The 12671-nt window shown below is 39.6% G+C and overlaps 4 pseudogenes; all 4 read left to right on the top strand.

Annotated features, from left to right (window-relative positions):
• Nucleotides 1-4163: 4163 nt before the first annotated feature.
• Nucleotides 4164-4281, top strand: LOC135051678 (5S ribosomal RNA; annotated as a pseudogene).
• Nucleotides 4282-4430: 149 nt separating this feature from the next.
• Nucleotides 4431-4548, top strand: LOC135054252 (5S ribosomal RNA; annotated as a pseudogene).
• Nucleotides 4549-11180: 6632 nt separating this feature from the next.
• LOC135051677 (5S ribosomal RNA) lies at nt 11181-11298 on the top strand (annotated as a pseudogene).
• A 149-nt stretch (nt 11299-11447) lies between these two features.
• On the top strand, nt 11448-11565 carry LOC135051397 (5S ribosomal RNA; annotated as a pseudogene).
• Nucleotides 11566-12671: the final 1106 nt, after the last annotated feature.

Here is a 12671-nt window from a genome sequence, read left to right as displayed (position 1 = left end):
GGAATAATAGGGCGGGAAAGGAGCGAGATGATTGGATATTGGAATTATGTGGGTAGAAAAATGCTGTAATTGATGTATTCATTTAAGCCTTTGGGCATCAGAGTGTCCAGCTTGAAGATCCATTCGGATTCCTTTTTCTGGAGTGCCATGCTATAATCTCCTCCTCTCAATCCCATTTTTACATGTTCCAGACCTGAGAAATGTAGATCTTCTGTTCGACTGTCATGAAAGCGTAGAAAATGTCTGGCGACTGTGGTGAGCTTCTTGAATTGGGCTGAGTCTGATTTGGCATTCCTCACCGTGCTGATGTGTTCAAGTGCCCTGACTTTAAGCATACGAGATGTCATGCCCACGTACCTTAAATTACAGGTACATGAGATGCAATAGATCACATTCTCTGTCCTACAGTTGAAGAAATCTTGCACTGTGATCTGCTGATCGAATCTGTCAGTGATTGACGTAAGATTAGTAACGTGTGGGCACAGTTTGCATTTACCGCAAGGATAGCTACCTTTGAGAGGTCTTGGCTTTGAGGGTTGTGAAAAATAACTTCTTACCAGTTTGTCTTTTAGGTTTGGTGCCCTCCTCCAGCTCATGTTGATATTCTGGCCAATATGGTCCGAGATGTCCTCGTCCATTTTCAGGATGTGCCAATGGGTTTGCAGGATTTTTCTGGCATCTTTCCAATTATTGCAGAAGTCACCGATGAAGCGTAGGGTGTTTTTATCTTCCTTGATTTTTATAGTGGGGAAGACCAGGGAATCTCGTTCTACTTTCTGTACTTCAGATTTAGCTCTCTTGATAAGTCTGTTGCTGTACCCTCGCTCTTTCAATCTTGCAGCCAAATCAATACTTTTAGTTTGAAAGGTGGAATCTTCAGTACAATTCCTTTTAAGCCTAAGGAATTCTCCCTTAGGAATGTTTTTAATGGTTGATGGAAAATGGCTGCTGGTTGAATGAAGTAAGCTGTTAGTTGAGGTCTCTTTCCTGAAGATTTCAGTGGCTAGTGTATTGGTCTCATCTAGATATATCCTGAGATCAAGGAATGGGATGGAAGATTTGCTGCTGATGTATGTGAATTTCATATTGATCTGATTGGTATTGAGAGACAGGATATACTGGTCCAATTTGTCTTGGGTACCATCCCAGATCATAAAAATATCATGGATATAACGTATCCAAATCAGAATGTGGTTGGTGTATTCCTCTTGATCATCATTAAATACCATTTCCCGTTCCCTCCAGCCTAAAAAGAGGTTTGCATATGTGGGGGCACATGCCGCCCCCATAGCGGTGCCTCTGGTCTGTATGTAGAAACGATTGTTGAAAAGAAAGTAGTTGTGATTCAACACAAAATGGAGTAATTCCAAAAGGAAATCCTGGAAGTCACCAGTATCACACATAGACAGAAAGTATTTGACTGCGTTGATGCCCAAGTCGTGTTTGATGGATGTGTATAAAGATTCAACATCTAATCCAACCATTATGTGGGAGTCTTCCAATCGTATACCTTGGATTTTCTTCAGGACATCAGTCGTATCTTTGACATATGAAGGAAGGGTGAGGACATGTTGTCGCAGGTGGGCATCAAGGAAGCAGCTGGCTTTCTCTAGAAGGCCTCCATTACCTGATATAATGGGTCGTCCAGGTGGATTGTCCATATTTTTGTGGACTTTTGGTAGCAGATAAAGTGTTGGCGTCCTTGGGTGGGGGGTGTTCAGATAGTCCAAACCAACAACCCACTCCCCTTTTTTTTCCCTCTCTCTCTCCCCTCTTTTTTCTTCTTCCTTCTCTCACTCTACCCTTCCACCCTTCCTTTCATCAGTCATTCACCACATCAAATGCATTCACACCTTATTCATCCATTTTTGCTCATTCCCTCTTTTCACTTTTCCCCTAGCCCGCAACCCCACCCTCTCCCTTCACCAGCCATATTTTTTCCCTGCTTCTCCAGATTCCTCTCTATCTCACCACATCATTGCCTACACTTCCCCTTCACACACAACACCTCTTTTTACACTACACTCCAATACAACACTCACTCACTCTTCCATCCACACACCCATATACATAGCAATAATCCTTCCATCCTTTACTCCTCCCAAGCCACCCCCCTTTTTCCGTACAATAATCTTCACACCCAAACTACAACCCTTTTTCACTTTTATCACTTATTCACTGACAGTCCCATCCCCTTCCATATTTCATCCTTGCACACCCTCACCCATCCCTCCTATCTCTGTTTATTCACACTTATTCATTATCATTCTCCTTTTCTTATAGATTTCACCAACACTATTTATTACCTTCAATATTTATTCGTTTCATCATTTTATATTTATTTTCAATTCATTTTTATTTTTCATTTTATTTTCACTTATATTCATTTTTATATTTATATTTATTTTATTTTCATATTTATTTTTATATTTATTTTTATTTTTATTTTTATTTTATTTTATATTTATTTTTATTTTTATTTTATCTTTACATTTATTTATTTTTATTTTTATTTTTATTTATTTTATTTATTAATTTTTATTTTATTTTGTAATTATATTTATTATTAATTTTATTTCATTTTCACTCATTCTAATCTCAAGTTTCATTTTCCCACCATTAATATATTTTCATTCCTTCATTCCCATTATCCATTCATTCATCCATTTTCCCTTTTATTTTCATCCACAATTCCAACCATCACCTTCATATTTCTTTTTCCCTTCCACCTCTCCCTGTTTTCCCTTCCCGTTTCCCTTTTCCAATATGGATTCCTTTGGTCACTCCACCGGAGATCTGATAGGCTTAACCACCAGTCTGTTAAATCCAAGTGATAATTTCATTGGTCGTTTCAGCACATAAGTACTGGCCACATGAGAGCAGTAGAGAGAGGCTCTCGTGACCAAGCCAAACAAGGTGAAACGTACGTCGAGGAGAACGTCCATAGTGACGTCATCGCGGCCACGCCCCCTGTCCGGAAGCGGGCGGACGCGCACATCACTGTAGCGGGACTTTCAACAGAGGAGACTTGGACAACGCTCGCCGCCTACCTTGCGGCTGTGGTAACTAACACTAGACCACCAGGGTTTCTGGTATGCAGCGGCAACTAACAGGACACTATGTGAATCAATCCCCTGCCTAAAACACTGACCACATACCCGATCATACACCAATGTATTGCTATAATTGATATTAGCACTGTGGTAATTTTCATCAGATCACCAGGGTTTAACCAGTGTTTATATTCATTACCAATTGTGTTAAGTATTGACCGCATATCTAGTGGCAGTGATCACAGATATTAGACATCTGTGTACCATTACACCCTCCTCTGTTTTAGAACAGTGTTCTATCTGCAGTAATCACACCATACCTGCAGAAAAAAACCTGTACAATATTGTCCTATACCCGCCTATGCCTTTAAGGTTTATTTACTAGATCTAGGTATTTTACCTTGATTTTGATATATAAGTGTATTTATGGTAGCATTTTCTATTTATTAGCATCAATTATTGAATATCTGGTATTTATCATTCTCACTCTTACTATAAGGTGAATTGTACTATTTGTGAGCCAGCCTTGAGCTCCTTATCAGCACATGATTACTCATCTGGTTTCCCTTCAGGGGACCAACCATCATAGTGTCAAGTATTACATAACCATCCTTCAATCAGTTCCAAACTCTGTTTTCAATAGTTGGTATTGATTGATTTCACTCTCATCATAAGGCATTATACATTATCTATGAGCCAGCCTTGAGCTCTTTGTCATCATAATATTACCAATCTGGTTTCCCTTCAGGGGGCCAGCAAGTTTACGGTTTATTATCATTGAATCACCTATGAGCCTTTTTCTGATTTTTTGATTTTAATTTATTATTTTCTCCAAATTTAAATTAAAAATCTAGATACACACACACATAGTACATATCATCCTCTAGTATTTTTATTTTTTCTGTGAGAGTTCACTATCTACAAAACTTCACCCACCACACTACACCTTCATTAAATCCATCTAATGTCATAACCAATCCTAGACACTCAGAATCATCCTGACACACCCTTGTCTGGAAATACCATTTTGAAACCATCTACGGTCTTGGTTGAGTGTTTAGTACAGAAAATAGTGCACTCTCTCTTGTCATTCATATTTCCTCTACACTGGCCCACGGCCATACTACCCTGAATACGCCCGATCCTGTCCAATCTCGGAAGCTAAGCAGGCATGGCCTGGTCAGTACTGGGAAGGAGAACCTCCTGAGAATACCAGGTGCAGTGGGCCCTTTTAAAGGAAAAATCCTATCCAACGCTTTCCATATTTCTGTTTCTGGAAAAACCCTCCCGGATCATTTATGGTTTTGATTTATGTATAGTACAGGTAATAGGAGTGTTTTTCCCCTCTTATCTCTTTCTCTACATTTCAAACAACAGGCCCACGGCCATACTATCCTGAATGCACCCGATCTTGTCCGATCTCGGAAGCTAAGCAGGTATGGCCTGGTCAGTATCAGGAAGGGAAACCTCCTGAGAATACCAGGTGCAGTGGGCCCCTTCCTCCTTCTCAAAAGACTCCTTTTTGCCAACTCAACCTTGCTACCACATCACGCCTCTATTGAAACCTTTATTTATTTTATTTTAAGGCATGTACAGTGACCTTTCTGGATACCCTCATTTCATCAGAACTTTATGGTATCCATTAAATACATTCTTTCTGATATTTTCACCTTACTTTATTAACTTGTACCTCATTTGCTAAAAAGGTTAAACAAGTTTGCTACCCCAATTAATAGACATGAGTCTCAGAATTATTTCACATTTATTTCTTTTTATTTAAGAAACAATTAAAGGTTAAGTTTTAAGTTTTATGTTATCTCATCACATATTCTACTTCACATTATACCAATTATTACAAATGAGTGCTCCCAAACAAGGGTTTTTTGTCTTTTCTCTTCCTCTTAATTGTAGTCTAGTCTACAAAATTCCTGGGAGCACCGCCAATTAAAAGCAGTTTAAAATCTTTTTGTTAACTGCATATATATTGGTTTTTTCATCTTTGATGTCATTTCTACACCTCGTTTAGATTGTAAGATTAGTGCGGTTCCATACTGAATTTATTTTCATATAACTCTTGGTACTGAGGTCTTTTTCCTCAGCTCTCGGATCCAGCACAGTCATCCAGGCAGATTTTCAAGCCTCAATTAGAACTGTTTGAATCTTTCCCTTTAACCCCCTGTTTCAAGAATTTTAGACGCCTCTCTCTCAGCTCCAACGACCAGTACGAATATGAGCACCTTCAGTTTAAAAACTGAACTGAAGAATAAAAGATCTATAGAAGACCTAGATACCATCTTTCCTATCAAGATCCCTGATCCCATTACAGAGACCAATTGGGAAGATGACCTCTCTCATTTAAAGAGAACTCTCCAAAGACGCATCAGAGTCGATTGGGATTTAACTAGTTTGGAACACTACTGCAGACAAAAAATATCTCCAAGAGGTCTACAGCCTAAACTTTTTCCTTCATTCACACTTTCCACAGATAGTCTACGCAAAGATTGGGAACAATGTCTTTTAAAATGTTCCCAGGACTTAATGGGTATCCTAATAAAACATAATCATCTAATTATGGAAGAATGTACCAAAGAAATTGATACTTTGGGCCAAAAATTGGAACAATGGGAAGATAATCCTTCCTTTCAAGATTTCTTCTGTAAAATGAAAAAAGATCTTGAGTCATATGAGGATAACATCATTGAAAGGAAGAAATCCAAGTTTGCAAGGGATAAACGCGACTTCACTTCTGGACACATTTTTAAATGGACCCAACAAACTCGCAGAAGGGAAGCGACCAGACGTGATTACACACCATCATCCTCTGAAGTCGAACCATCAGATACAGAAGATCACCCGGATTCCAACTCTGATTCAAGAGATCCCTTCGATCGGAGGAGGGATTCCAGTCACCACTCTATTTCCACATCCACCTCTTTTTTAGAGGTAGGCAGGGGCAAGGCCCGTGGATACCCTGCAAAACAAAAACCAGGCGGGGGGGAAGGAAGAACACCAAGACAAAGATGGCGATCACCGCAGCAAAGACGATACCCCTCCAGGAAACAGAAGTAACCCATGAGGGCCTCACCAAACTAAGGATAATCAATCTGTCCACACATGTTCTCACGCAAGACCAAACCAGTGTCCTTGAGAAAGGTCTCTCTTTTTCACCGACCAATTCTTTTGACCGTTTCAAGTGGGAAATAAATCTTCGACATTTTGGCCGCAAACTACTACTCAAAAAACACTTTTCTAAAAAAGATCAGTCCTCTCTCCCATCAATCAGTGACTCAGTTGACTGGTCACAGCAGGATCAAAATGCTCTAGCCATCTTAGAGGAACTATCGGACGAACAACCTTCCACCTCTACCCGCCCCATTTGTAAAAATAAGTCAACCTTTTATCTTCAGGATAACCAAAGTCCTGAGATAAAGGTGTTTTTGGATCTGGTGTCACGTGACTTCGATACACTCTACCGACGCCAGAAATCCTTTAGATCATCTGGCAACTTATCCAGACAACAGAAAGCAGCCATAAAAGAAATGCAAAAATGGGACGACGTACAGATCAAAATGTCAGACAAAGGAGGAAATATTGTGATATGGCCTACTACATTATACCTTAAAGAGGCCAATAGACAATTAAAAGATACCTCCTGTTACAAGACGACCTTATTTGATCCCACACAGAACTTTTCAAACCTATATTCTCGGATCATTAACAAATACCTTCAACAAGGCACCATCACAAAAACAGAATGGGACTATCTGAACACCCCGCACCCAAGGACGCCAACACTTTATCTGCTACCAAAAGTCCACAAAAATATGGACAATCCACCTGGACGACCCATTATATCAGGTAATGGAGGCCTTCTAGAGAAAGCCAGCTGCTTCCTTGATGCCCACCTGCGACAACATGTCCTCACCCTTCCTTCATATGTCAAAGATACGACTGATGTCCTGAAGAAAATCCAAGGTATACGATTGGAAGACTCCCACATAATGGTTGGATTAGATGTTGAATCTTTATACACATCCATCAAACACGACTTGGGCATCAACGCAGTCAAATACTTTCTGTCTATGTGTGATACTGGTGACTTCCAGGATTTCCTTTTGGAATTACTCCATTTTGTGTTGAATCACAACTACTTTCTTTTCAACAATCGTTTCTACATACAGACCAGAGGCACCGCTATGGGGGCGGCATGTGCCCCCACATATGCAAACCTCTTTTTAGGCTGGTGGGAACGGGAAATGGTATTTAATGATGATCAAGAGGAATACACCAACCACATTCTGATTTGGCTACGTTATATCGATTATATTTTTATGATCTGGGATGGTACCCAAGACAAATTGGACCAGTATATCCTGTCTCTCAATACCAATCAGATCAATATGAAATTCACATACATCAGCAGCAAATCTTCCATCCCATTCCTTGATCTCAGGATATATCTAGATGAGACCAATACACTAGCCACTGAAATCTTCAGGAAAGAGACCTCAACTAACAGCTTACTTCATTCAACCAGCAGCCATTTTCCATCAACCATTAAAAACATTCCTAAGGGAGAATTCCTTAGGCTTAAAAGGAATTGTACTGAAGATTCCACCTTTCAAACTAAAAGTATTGATTTGGCTGCAAGATTGAAAGAGCGAGGGTACAGCAACAGACTTATCAAGAGAGCTAAATCTGAAGTACAGAAAGTAGAACGAGATTCCCTGGTCTTCCCCACTATAAAAATCAAGGAAGATAAAAACACCCTACGCTTCATCGGTGACTTCTGCTATAATTGGAAAGATGCCAGAAAAATCCTGCAAACCCATTGGCACATCCTGAAAATGGACGAGGACATCTCGGACCATATTGGCCAGAATATCAACATGAGCTGGAGGAGGGCACCAAACCTAAAAGACAAACTGGTAAGAAGTTATTTTTCACAACCCTCAAAGCCAAGACCTCTCAAAGGTAGCTATCCTTGCGGTAAATGCAAACTGTGCCCACACGTTACTAATCTTACGTCAATCACTGACAGATTCGATCAGCAGATCACAGTGCAAGATTTCTTCAACTGTAGGACAGAGAATGTGATCTATTGCATCTCATGTACCTGTAATTTAAGGTACGTGGGCATGACATCTCGTATGCTTAAAGTCAGGGCACTTGAACACATCAGCACGGTGAGGAATGCCAAATCAGACTCAGCCCAATTCAAGAAGCTCACCACAGTCGCCAGACATTTTCTACGCTTTCATGACAGTCGAACAGAAGATCTACATTTCTCAGGTCTGGAACATGTAAAAATGGGATTGAGAGGAGGAGATTATAGCATGGCACTCCAGAAAAAGGAATCCGAATGGATCTTCAAGCTGGACACTCTGATGCCCAAAGGCTTAAATGAATACATCAATTACAGCATTTTTCTACCCACATAATTCCAATATCCAATCATCTCGCTCCTTTCCCGCCCTATCATTCCAGTTCATCTCCCATCTCCCCCCCTCTCTCCTTTTCCTTCTCCATACCCCCACCCCAACCCCCTCCCCTTCCTTTTTCTCTATTGTCACCTCCTTCTACTTTCTCCTTCTTCTCTTTTTCCCTTTCTTTCCCCCTCCCCTCTTCTCCTTCTCGTCTCCCTCTCTTCTTTTCTTTCCTTCCTTTTCTCCCCCCTCTTCCTTTCCATAACTCTCACATTCCAAACCAACAACCCACTCCCCTTTTTTTCCCCTCTCTCTCTCCCCTCTTTTTTCCTCTTCCTTCTCTCACTCTACCCTTCCACCCTTCCTTTCATCAGTCATTCACCACATCAAATGCATTCACACCTTATTCATCCATTTTTGCTCATTCCCTCTTTTCACTTTTCCCCTAGCCCGCAACCCCACCCTCTCCCTTCACCAGCCATATTTTTCCCTGCTTCTCCAGATTCCTCTCTATCTCACCACATCATTGCCTACACTTCCCCTTCACACACAACACCTCTTTTTACACTACACTCCAATACAACACTCACTCACTCTTCCATCCACACACCCATATACATAGCAATAATCCTTCCATCCTTTACTCCTCCCAAAGCCACCCCCCTTTTTCCGTACAATAATCTTCACACCCAAACTACAACCCTTTTTCCCTTTTATCACTTATTCACTAACAGTCCCATCCCCTTCCATATTTCATCCTTGCACACCCTCACCCATCCCTCCTATCTCTGTTTATTCACACTTATTCATTATCATTCTCCTTTTCTTATAGATTTCACCAACACTATTTATTACCTTCAATATTTATTCGTTTCATCATTTTATATTTATTTTCAATTCATTTTTATTTTTCATTTTATTTTCACTTATATTCATTTTTATATTTATATTTATTTTATTTTCATATTTATTTTTATATTTATTTATTTTTATTTTTATTTTATATTTATTTTTATTTTTATTTTATCTTTACATTTATTTTTATTTTTATTTTTATTTATTTTATTTATTAATTTTTATTTTATTTTGTAATTATATTTATTATTAATTTTATTTCATTTTCACTCATTCTCATCTCAAGTTTCATTTTCCCACCATTAATATATTTTCATTCCTTCATTCCCATTATCCATTCATTCATCCATTTTCCCTTTTATTTTCATCCACAATTCCAACCATCACCTTCATATTTCTTTTTCCCTTCCACCTCTCCCTGTTTTCCCTTCCCGTTTCCCTTTTCCAATATGGATTCCTTTGGTCACTCCACCGGAGATCTGATAGGCTTAACCACCAGTCTGTTAAATCCAAGTGATAATTTCATTGGTCGTTTCAGCACATAAGTACTGGCCACAGGAGAGCAGTAGAGAGAGGCTCTCGTGACCAAGCCAAACAAGGTGAAACGTACGTCGAGGAGAACGTCCATAGTGACGTCATCGCGGCCACGCCCCCTGTCCGGAAGCGGGCGGACGCGCACATCACTGTAGCGGGACTTTCAACAGAGGAGACTTGGACAACGCTCGCCGCCTACCTTGCGGCTGTGGTAACTAACACTAGACCACCAGGGTTTCTGGTATGCAGCGGCAACTAACAGGACACTATGTGAATCAATCCCCTGCCTAAAACACTGACCACATACCCGATCATACACCAATGTATTGCTATAATTGATATTAGCACTGTGGTAATTTTCATCAGATCACCAGGGTTTAACCAGTGTTTATATTCATTACCAATTGTGTTAAGTATTGACCGCATATCTAGTGGCAGTGATCACAGATATTAGACATCTGTGTACCATTACACCCTCCTCTGTTTTAGAACAGTGTTCTATCTGCAGTAATCACACCATACCTGCAGAAAAAAACCTGTACAATATTGTCCTATACCCGCCTATGCCTTTAAGGTTTATTTACTAGATCTAGGTATTTTACCTTGATTTTGATATATAAGTGTATTTATGGTAGCATTTTCTATTTATTAGCATCAATTATTGAATATCTGGTATTTATCATTCTCACTCTTACTATAAGGTGAATTGTACTATTTGTGAGCCAGCCTTGAGCTCCTTATCAGCACATGATTACTCATCTGGTTTCCCTTCAGGGGACCAACCATCATAGTGTCAAGTATTACATAACCATCCTTCAATCAGTTCCAAACTCTGTTTTCAATAGTTGGTATTGATTGATTTCACTCTCATCATAAGGCATTATACATTATCTATGAGCCAGCCTTGAGCTCTTTGTCATCATAATATTACCAATCTGGATTCCCTTCAGGGGGCCAGCAAGTTTACGGTTTATTATCATTGAATCACCTATGAGCCTTTTTCTGATTTTTTGATTTTCATTTATTATTTTCTCCAAATTTAAATTAAAAACCTAGATATACACACACATAGTACATATCATCCTCTAGTATTTTTATTTTTTCTGTGAGAGTTCACTATCTACAAAACCTCACCCACCACACTACACCTTCATTAAATCCATCTAATGTCATAACCAATCCTAGACACTCAGAATCATCCTGACACACCCTTGTCTGGAAATACCATTTTGAAACCATCTACGGTCTTGGTTGAGTGTTTAGTACAGAAAATAGTGCACTCTCTCTTGTCATTCATATTTCCTCTACACTGGCCCACGGCCATACTACCCTGAATACGCCCGATCCTGTCCAATCTCGGAAGCTAAGCAGGCATGGCCTGGTCAGTACTGGGAAGGAGAACCTCCTGAGAATACCAGGTGCAGTGGGCCCTTTTAAAGGAAAAATCCTATCCAACGCTTTCCATATTTCTGTTTCTGGAAAAACCCTCCCGGATCATTTATGGTTTTGATTTATGTATAGTACAGGTAATAGGAGTGTTTTTCCCCTCTTATCTCTTTCTCTACATTTCAAACAACAGGCCCACGGCCATACTATCCTGAATGCGCCCGATCTTGTCCGATCTCGGAAGCTAAGCAGGTATGGCCTGGTCAGTATCAGGAAGGGAAACCTCCTGAGAATACCAGGTGCAGTGGGCCCCTTCCTCCTTCTCAAAAGACTCCTTTTTGCCAACTCAACCTTGCTACCACATCACGCCTCTATTGAAACCTTTATTTATTTTATTTTAAGGCATGTACAGTGACCTTTCTGGATACCCTCATTTCATCAGAACTTTATGGTATCCATTAAATACATTCTTTCTGATATTTTCACCTTACTTTATTAACTTGTACCTCATTTGCTAAAAAGGTTAAACAAGTTTGCTACCCCAATTAATAGACATGAGTCTCAGAATTATTTCACATTTATTTATTTTTATTTAAGAAACAATTAAAGGTTAAGTTTTAAGTTTTATGTTATCTCATCACATATTCTACTTCACATTATACCAATTATTACAAATGAGTGCTCCCAAACAAGGGTTTTTTGTCTATTCTCTTCCTCTTAATTGTATTCTTTCGAACCTCCCCACAAAATTAACAAGTCGTCAATGTACCTAACGTACATAATGACATGATGACTATATGGATTACATAACAACAGAGGTTTCTCGATCCAACACATGAAAGCATTGGCGTACGAGGGGCCACATTGAACCCTATCGCACAGCCAACCTTCTGCAGGTAAAATTCTCCATTGAACAAAAAATAGTTCCTAGTCAGAACAAGAGTCAATAATTGTATAAACAACTGTAGAGGAGGGCCTACATAAGTGGGATTATTTTATATCAATGCTGCAACAGCAGCAACCCCTAAATCATGGGTATTTAACCCAATGACATCAGCACTACAAAACATAGTGTTGGAAGGTAAGGGGACAATGGAATTTAACCGTACTAATAAATCGTTAGTGTCTTTTAGATAAGATGAAGTCTGCTGGACACAAGGGTTAAGTAACACATCCAAATATACTGAGACAGGTTGATACAGAGATCCCCTGGCAGAAATAATAGGTCTGCCAGGGGGCTTTTGACTGTTCTTATGGAGCTTGGGCAATGTATAAAATAAAGGTACAATCGGATATTCAGTTTTCAGTGCTGTGGCCAATTCACTGGAAATCCATGACTGACCAACAGCCTGAGACAAAACATTGTCCAGCTCCAATTTGAACACCACAATAGGATCCTGTGTCAGTTTTTCATATA

Source organism: Pseudophryne corroboree, chromosome 2 (genome assembly GCF_028390025.1).
Source record: "Pseudophryne corroboree isolate aPseCor3 chromosome 2, aPseCor3.hap2, whole genome shotgun sequence".
Lineage (NCBI taxonomy): Eukaryota > Metazoa > Chordata > Amphibia > Anura > Myobatrachidae > Pseudophryne > Pseudophryne corroboree.
Note: the sequence above shows the minus strand (reverse complement) of the source record. Positions and strands in the feature narration are given on the sequence as shown.